The sequence below is a fragment of the Arachis stenosperma genome, chromosome 2 (genome assembly GCF_014773155.1).
Source record: "Arachis stenosperma cultivar V10309 chromosome 2, arast.V10309.gnm1.PFL2, whole genome shotgun sequence".
Taxonomy (NCBI): domain Eukaryota; kingdom Viridiplantae; phylum Streptophyta; class Magnoliopsida; order Fabales; family Fabaceae; genus Arachis; species Arachis stenosperma.
The window spans coordinates 78,175,914-78,184,045 of record NC_080378.1 but is presented as its reverse complement, the minus strand read 5'-3'; the positions used below and the strand labels follow the sequence as shown (position 1 = coordinate 78,184,045).

Sequence of the window (8,132 nt, the reverse complement as noted above, 5' to 3'; positions counted from 1 at the left end):
CTTCCATTTTCTTTTGCTTATCACATTCGCATACTTCTACTCTTTCCATTTTCATTTAGTTTTTGTAGCATGTTTTCGTTTTTTTAGTCATTTTAATAATGGTGTTGTATCTTCCTACTCAATTGTTGAGAAATTCTTGCATTATTTTGGTGCCTCTTGACTTGTTTGATATTGTGGGTGATGAAACTTCTAAATCAATGCTTTATCTTGTATGACTCTTGTGTCTTTGTGCATTGATATGGCCTCATATTGTCTTTTATGACCCACTTCTTCTCATTTGAACTTGATGCTCAATACACTCTTCTTGCTTTAACTTTACTCTTGCATCGAGCTTAATGATATGCCTTAGCTTACATTGTTTTCTCACTCACATGCTTAGCTAACATGTAGTAGGGAAGCATACTCTTATTTGGCATTAGCCCCTGCCTATGTTCTAATTGCCTTGATATCTTTGTTATAGGCTTAATTTTCTTTCTTTCTTTCCTTTTGGGTTGGCCACCAAGGAGGGAGAAAGGAAAAGCTTTCAAAGGGGGCAACAAACAAGTCACCCGCACAACCTTTTGAAGGAGCTCATCAATTGTAGCAACCCGTCCACCTTGCTCTTCTTTGCATGCACCGAGGATGGTGCAATCTTCAAGTGTGGGGAGGTCGTCCGACCGATCTCCATGGGTAACAATTTCCTTTTCAACACCAAATTTTTACTTTCTTTTTTAGATTAGCTATTGCATTGCATGATAGGCTGCATGTTAGTTAGAATTTGTACATATTTTTACCACTTCTTTTCATTAGGACTACTTGGTTAGGATGATGATTTCTTTCCCAAGAAACCATTTTAGGGCAACCTACCAATTTGAAAAATATTTTTGTTAAACTTGCTTGAAAGAATGTATTTTGGAACATGGTTTTGAGCTAAGAACACAAGCAAGTGAGATTTGAGCCTAATGGTGTGGTTACATCTTATAACCACTTATTTTTCCTTCTTGTGTGCATTATTCCCTTCCTATGATTGTAATCTTCGATTTGTTTGATTCTTTATGTCTATTATTTTGTGTATTCATGCATTTATATGATTGAGGCCATCATTTCATTAGCTCACTTACCCAAATGGCCTTACCTTTTATCTTCCTTTGTTAGCCAACTTTGAGTCTACGCTTAACCCACGTATTCTTATTTTAGCACATTACAAGCCTTAAAGCAGAAAACAATGAATGTCCTTTATTTGGATCTTTGATTAGCTTAGGCTAGTGAGTGTGAGTGTCATTCAAGAGTGGGAAAACTTTGGGACATTGGTTGGGATAAAAGGGTATTTGTGTTTTGTATTTTTATATTGGGGAATTGGGTACATGCTCATGTATTGATTAAATGTATAGATGATGAGCGGATAATTTATACGCTTTTTGGCAGTGTTTTTAGTATGTTTTTAGTATCTTTTAGTTAGTTTTTAATATATTTTTATTAGTTTTTAGTTAAAATTCACTTTTCTGGACTTTACTATGAGTTTGTGTGTTTTTCTGTGATTTCAGGTATTTTCTGGCTGAAATTGAAGGTTCTGAGCAAAAATCTGATCCAGAGACTGAAAAGGACTGTAGATGCTGTTGGATTCTGACCTCCCTGCACTCGAAGTGGATTTTCTGGAGCTACAGAAGCCCAATTGGCGCGCTCTCAACGGCGTTGGAAAGTAGACATCCTGGGCTTTCCAGCAATATATGATAGTCCATACTTTGCCCAAGATTTAATGGCCCAAACCGGCGTTCAAAGTCACCTCAAGAAATTCCAGCGTTAAACGCCGGAACTGGCACCTAAATGGGAGTTAAACGCCCAAACTGGCATAAAAGCTGGCGTTTAACTCCAAGAAGAGTCTCTACACGAAATTTCTTCATTGCTCAGCCCAAGCACACACCAAGTGGGCCCGGAAGTGGATTTTTATGTCATTTACTCACTTCTGTACACCCTAGGCTACTAGTTATCTATAAGTAGGACCTTTTACTATTGTATTAGAGGACTTTGGTAGCTATCTTCGTTTTATGCTATCTTAGATCATTGGGAGGCTGGCCATTCGGCCATGCCTAGACCTTATGCTTAAGTATTTTCAACGGTGGAGTTTCTACACACCATAGATTAAGGTGTGGAGCTCTGTTGTACCTCGAGTATTAATGCAATTACTATTGTTCTTCTATTCAATTCCGCTTGTTCTTTGTCCAAGATATCACTTGTTCTTCAACATGATGAAGGTGATGATTGACGCCCATCACCATTCTCACTCATGAACAAAGTGACTGACAACCACTCTTGTTCTACACGCATCTGAGGCTTAGTGAATATCTCTTGGATTCCTGATTGCACGATGCATGGTTGATCACCTGACAACCGAGTGCTCGCCTGACAAACGAGCCAGCCATTCCGTGAGATCAGAGTCTTCGTGGTATAGGCAAGAACTGATGGCGGCATTCAAGAGAATCCGGAAGGTCTAACCTTGTCTGTGGTATTCTGAGTAGGATTCAATGACTGAATGACTGTGACATGCTTCAAACTTGTAACCTGCTGGGCATAGTGACAACGCAAAAGAATCAATGGGTTCTATTCCAGTAGGAGCGGGAACCAACCGGTGATTGGCCGTACTGTGACAGAGTGCGTGAGCATTAGCTTTCACTGCGAGGATGGGAGGTAGCCATTGACAACGGTGAAACCCTACATGAGCTTGCCATGGAAAGGAGTAAGAAGGATTGAATGAAGGCAGTAGGAAAGCAGAGAGACGGAAGGGAAGGCATCTTCATGCGCTTATCTGAAGTTCCTACCAATGAATTACATAAGTATCACTATCTTTATCTTTTATGTCATTTTCGGTTATCACCATCATACATTTGAGTTTGCCTGACTAAGATTTACAAGATGACCATAGCTTGCTTCAATAGCAACAATCTCCGTGGGATCGACCCTTACTCACATAAGGTATTACTTGGACGACCCAGTGCACTTGCTGGTTAGTTGTGTGAAGTTGTAGTGATCACAATTTCGCGCTACCAAGTTTTTGGCGCCGTTGCCGGGGATTGTTCAAGTCTTGAGCAAGCTTTTGGTAACAATGCCTGAGATTGTTCAGTTTGGACAACTGACGGTTCATCTTGTTGCTTAGATTTGGTATTTATTTTTTTCGAAATTCTTGAAGATGAATTCTAGAGTTTCATGATGATTTGTTGAAATCTGGCTGGCTGAGAAGCCATGTCTAAATCTGATTGGACCGAGGTTTCAACTTATCACCACAAGAGCTTGTTGATTTTCATCAATTTTGCTTTTGGAGAAGTGATCTGCTAAGGCTTGACTGACCTTTGGTCATGTCTAGTGTTTTGGACCGAAGCTTCCTTTGAAAGCTTGGCTGGCTGTGAAGCCATGTCTAATTCCTGGACCGGAGTCTTAGACTAGCATTGCACTGATTCCTGGAATTCTCATTAAGAATTTTTGATACCTTTTCTCACTTAATTTTCGAAAAACACAACAAAAAAATTACAAAATCATAAAAACCAAAAATATTTGATGTTTCTTGCTTAAGTTTAGTGTCTCATCTTAAGTTTAGTGTCTTGCATGCATTGTTATTTGATTCTTGTTGCATTTTGATTATTAAAAAATCCAAAAATATTTTTAATTTGTGTCTTTTCAAGTCAATGACACAAAGAATTGAAGATTCAGAACATACTGCAGAGGAATTATACAGAAAAAGCTGAGCATTCAAAAATGCCCAGTGAAGAAGACAGACTGGCGTTTAAACGCCAGCCAGGGTACCTGGTTGGGCGTTTAACGCCCAAAGAGGTAGCATTTTGGGCGTTAAACGCCAGAATGTATACCATTCTGGGCGTTTAACGCCAGGATGGTGCTAGGGGGAAGATTTTGTTTTCAAAATCAATTTTTTTTCAAGTTTTCAAAGTTTTTCAAAATCAAATCTTTTTCAAATCATATCTTTTCAATCAAATGTTTTCAAAATCAATTTCTTTCCTTTTTCAAAGATACTTACTAACAATTAATGATTTGATTGAACATTTTTTGCCTTTTCTGTTGAGGAGGTTTTATGTTTGAATCATATCTTTTCTTGTTAGGCAAGTCACTAATTTTCAAAATCAAATCTTTTAAAATTGTTTTCAAAACATGTCTTTTAAAATTGTTTTCAAATCATATCTCTTCAATCACATATTTTTAAAACCAATCATATCTTCTTAACCTCATCTCTTTTTCAAAATAGTTTTCAATCAAATCTTTTTAAAAACTTCTAATTTCAAAATCTTTTTCAAAAATCACTTGATTTCTTTTTCACTTTGAATTTTCGAAAATTATCAATCAAATTTTCAAAATGTTTTCAAAATCTTTTAATTGAATTTTCGAAAATTCTCTTCCCTCCTCCCACATCCTTCTATTTATGGAGTACTACTCCTTCTTAATGCACAGTTCGAACCTTATCTAATTAAAGTTCGAATTCTTCTTCTCCTTCTTTCTTCTATTTTTCTTTTCCTCTGACACTTCAAGGAATCTCTATACTGTGACATAGAGGATTCCACATTTTCTTGTTCTCTTCTTTTTCTTATGAGCAGGAGCAGAGACAAAGGCATTCTTGTTGAAGCTGACCCTGAACCTGAAAGGACCCTGAAGCGAAAACTAAGAGAAGCCAAGGCACAACTCTCTTTAGAGGACCTGACCGAATTCTTCAAAGAAGAAGAACACATGGCAGCCGAAAACAACAACAATTCCAACAATGCAAGGAAGGTGCTGGGTGACTTTACTGCACCTACTCCTGATTTCTATGGGAGAAGCATCTCTATCCCTGCCATTGGAGCAAACAACTTTGAGCTAAAGCCTCAATTAGTTTCTCTAATGCAACAGAATTGCAAGTTCCATGGACTTCCAATGGAAGATCCTCATCAGTTTTTAGCTGAGTTCTTGCAAATCTGTGACACAGTCAAGACTAATGGGGTTGACCCTGAGGTCTATAGACTGATGCTATTCCCTTTTGCTGTAAGAGACAGAGCTAGAATATGGTTGGATTTTCAACCTAAAGAAAGCCTGGACTCTTGGGAAAAGCTAGTCAATGCCTTCTTGGCAAAGTTCTTTCCACCTCAAAGATGGAGTAAGCTTAGAGTGGAAGTCCAAACCTTCAGACAGAAGGATGGAGAATCCCTCTATGAAGCTTGGGAAAGATACAAACAATTAATCAGAAGATGTCCCTCAGACATGCTTTCTGAATGGAGCATCATAGGTATTTTCTATGATGGTCTCTCTGAACTATCCAAGATGTCTTTGGACAGCTCTGCTGGAGGATCTCTTCATCTGAAGAAGACGCCTACAGAGGCTCAAGAGCTGATTGAAATGGTTGCAAATAACCAATTCATGTACACTTCTGAAAGGAATCCTGTGAACAATGGGACTAGTCAGAAGAAAGGAGTTCTTGAGATTGACACTCTGAATGCCATACTGGCTCAGAACAAGATATTGACTCAACAAGTCAATTTGATTTCCCAAAGTCTGTCTGGAATGCAAAATGCACCTGGCAGTACTAAGGAAGCTTCATCTGAGGAAGAAGCTTATGATCCTGAGAATCCTTCAATGGAAGAGGTGAATTACCTAGGAGAACCCTATGGAAACACCTATAATTCTTCATGGAGAAATCACCCAAATTTCTCATGGAAGAATCAAGAGAGACCTCAACAAGGTTTCAATAACAATAATGGTGGAAGAAACAGGCTTGGCAATAACAAGCCTTTTCCATCATCTTCTCAGCAACAGACAGAGAGTTCTAAGCAGAATACCTTTGACTTAGCAACAAGGGTCTCTGATCTAATAAAGACCACTCAAAGTTTCATGAATGAAACAAGGTCCTCCATTAGGAATTTGGAAGGACAAGTGGGTCAGCTGAGTAAGAAAGTTACTGAACTCCCTCCTAGTACTCTCCCAAGTAATACAGAAGAAAATCCAAAGGGAGAGTGCAAGGCCATCAACATGGCCGAATTCTGGAAGGAAGAAGAGGCAGAGGACGCCACTGAGGAAGACCTCACTGGACGTCCACTGACCTCTAATGAGTTCCCCAATAAGGAACCATGGGAATCTGAGGCTCAAAATGAGACCATAGAGATTCCATTGGACTTACTTCTGCCATTCATGAGCTCTGATGAGTATTCTTCCTCTGAAGAGGATGAGTATGTCACTGAAGAGCAAGTTGCTAAATACCTTGGAGCAATCATGAAGCTAAATGACAAGTTATTTGGAAATGAGACTTGGGAAGATGAACTTCCCTTGCTCACCAAAGAACTGGATGACTTGTCTAGGCAGAAACTGCCTCAAAAGAGGCAGGATCCTGGGAAGTTTTCTATACCTTGTACCATAGGCACCATGACCTTCAAGAAGGCCTTGTGTGACTTAGGGTCAAGTGTAAACCTCATGCCCCTCTCTGTAATGGAGAAATTAAGGATCTTTGAGGTGCAAGCTGCAAAAATCTCACTAGAGATGGCAGACAACTCAAGAAAACAAGCTCATGGACTTGTAGAGGATGTTCTGGTAAAAGTTGAAGACCATTACATCCCTACTGATTTCATAGTCCTAGAGACTGGGAAGTGCATGGATGAATCCATCATCCTTGGCAGACCCTTCCTAGCCACAGCAAAGGCTGTGATTGATGTTGATAGAGGAGAGTTGATCATTCAAGTGGATGAAGAATCCTTGGTGTTTAAGGCCCAAGGACATCCCTCTATCATCATGGAGAGGAAGCATGAAGAGCTTCCCTCAAAACAGAGCCAAGCAGAGCCCCCACAGTCAAACTCTAAGTTTGGTGTTGGGAGGCCACAACCAAACTCTAAGTTTGGTGTTGAACCCCCACATTCAAACTCTAAGTTTGGTGTTGGGAGGTTCCAACACGGTTCTGAGCATCTCTGAGGCTCCATGAGAGTCCTCTGTCAAGCTAATGACATTAAAGAAGCGCTTGTTGGGAGGCAACCCAATGTTTTATAGTTAACTATTTCTTTTGTTATTTATCTTTTTTGTAGGTTGATGATCATAAGAAGTCACAAAAACAATGAAAAAAAGCAAAAACAGAATGAAAAACAGGAAAAAAAACAGCACACCCTGGAGGAAGAAGCTGCTGGCGTTTAAACGCCAGTAAGCCTAGCAGTTGGGCGTTTAACGCCCAGTCTGGCACCATTCTGGGCGTTTAACGCCAGAAAGGGGCACCAGACTGGCGTTAAACACCAGAAAAGGGCTAGAACCTGGCGTTAAACGCCAGGAATGGGCACCAGCCCGGCGTTTAACGCCAGAAATAGCTCAAAACGTGGATTTTGATGCTATTTGGTGCAGGGATGACTTTTCCTTGACACCACAGGATCTGTGGACCCCACAGGACCCCACCACCACTCTCTCTCTTCTTCCCCCATTCACCAATCACCTCAACACCTCTTCCCCAAAAAACCCTTCACCTATCAAATCCCATCTTTCTCTTCACCACTCACATCCATCCTTCATAAAACCCCACCAACCTCACCCTTCAAATTCAAACCACTTTCCCTCCCAAACCCACCCATAATAGCCGAACTTCCTTCCCCCCTCTCTCCTATATATACCCTTCTTCAACACTTCATTTTCACACAACCTAAACACCACTTCTCCCCCCTCCTCATTTCTTCTTCTTCTACTCTCTTCTTTCTTCTTTTGCTCGAGGACGAGCAAACATTTTAAGTTTGGTGTGGTAAAAGCGTTGCTTTTTCGTTTTTCCATAACCATTTATGGCATCCAAGGCCGGAGAAACCTCTAAAAAGAGGAAAGGGAAGGCAAAAGCTTCCACCTCCGAGTCTTGGGAGATGGATAGATTCATCTCAAGGGTGCATCAAGACCACTTCTATGAAGTTGTGGCCTTGAAGAAGGTGATCCCCGAGGTCCCCTTTTCACTCAAAAAGGGTGAATATCCGGAGATCCGCCATGAGATCCGAAGAAGAGGTTGGGAAGTACTTACCAACCCCATTCAACAAGTCGGAATCTTGATGGTTCAAGAGTTCTATGCCAATGCATGGATCACAAAGAACCATGATCAAAGTATGAACCCAGATCCAAAGAATTATCTCACTATGGTTCGGGGGAAATACTTGGATTTTAGTCCTGAGAGTGTGAGG

General features: G+C 40.3%; 1 non-coding gene across 1 annotated transcript; it reads right to left on the bottom strand.

Annotated features, from left to right (window-relative positions):
• Nucleotides 1-5,109: 5,109 nt before the first annotated feature.
• Nucleotides 5,110-5,217, bottom strand: LOC130964449 (small nucleolar RNA R71). Its single transcript, XR_009080543.1, has one exon. It is a non-coding gene; the product is annotated as a small nucleolar RNA R71 (small nucleolar RNA).
• Nucleotides 5,218-8,132: the final 2,915 nt, after the last annotated feature.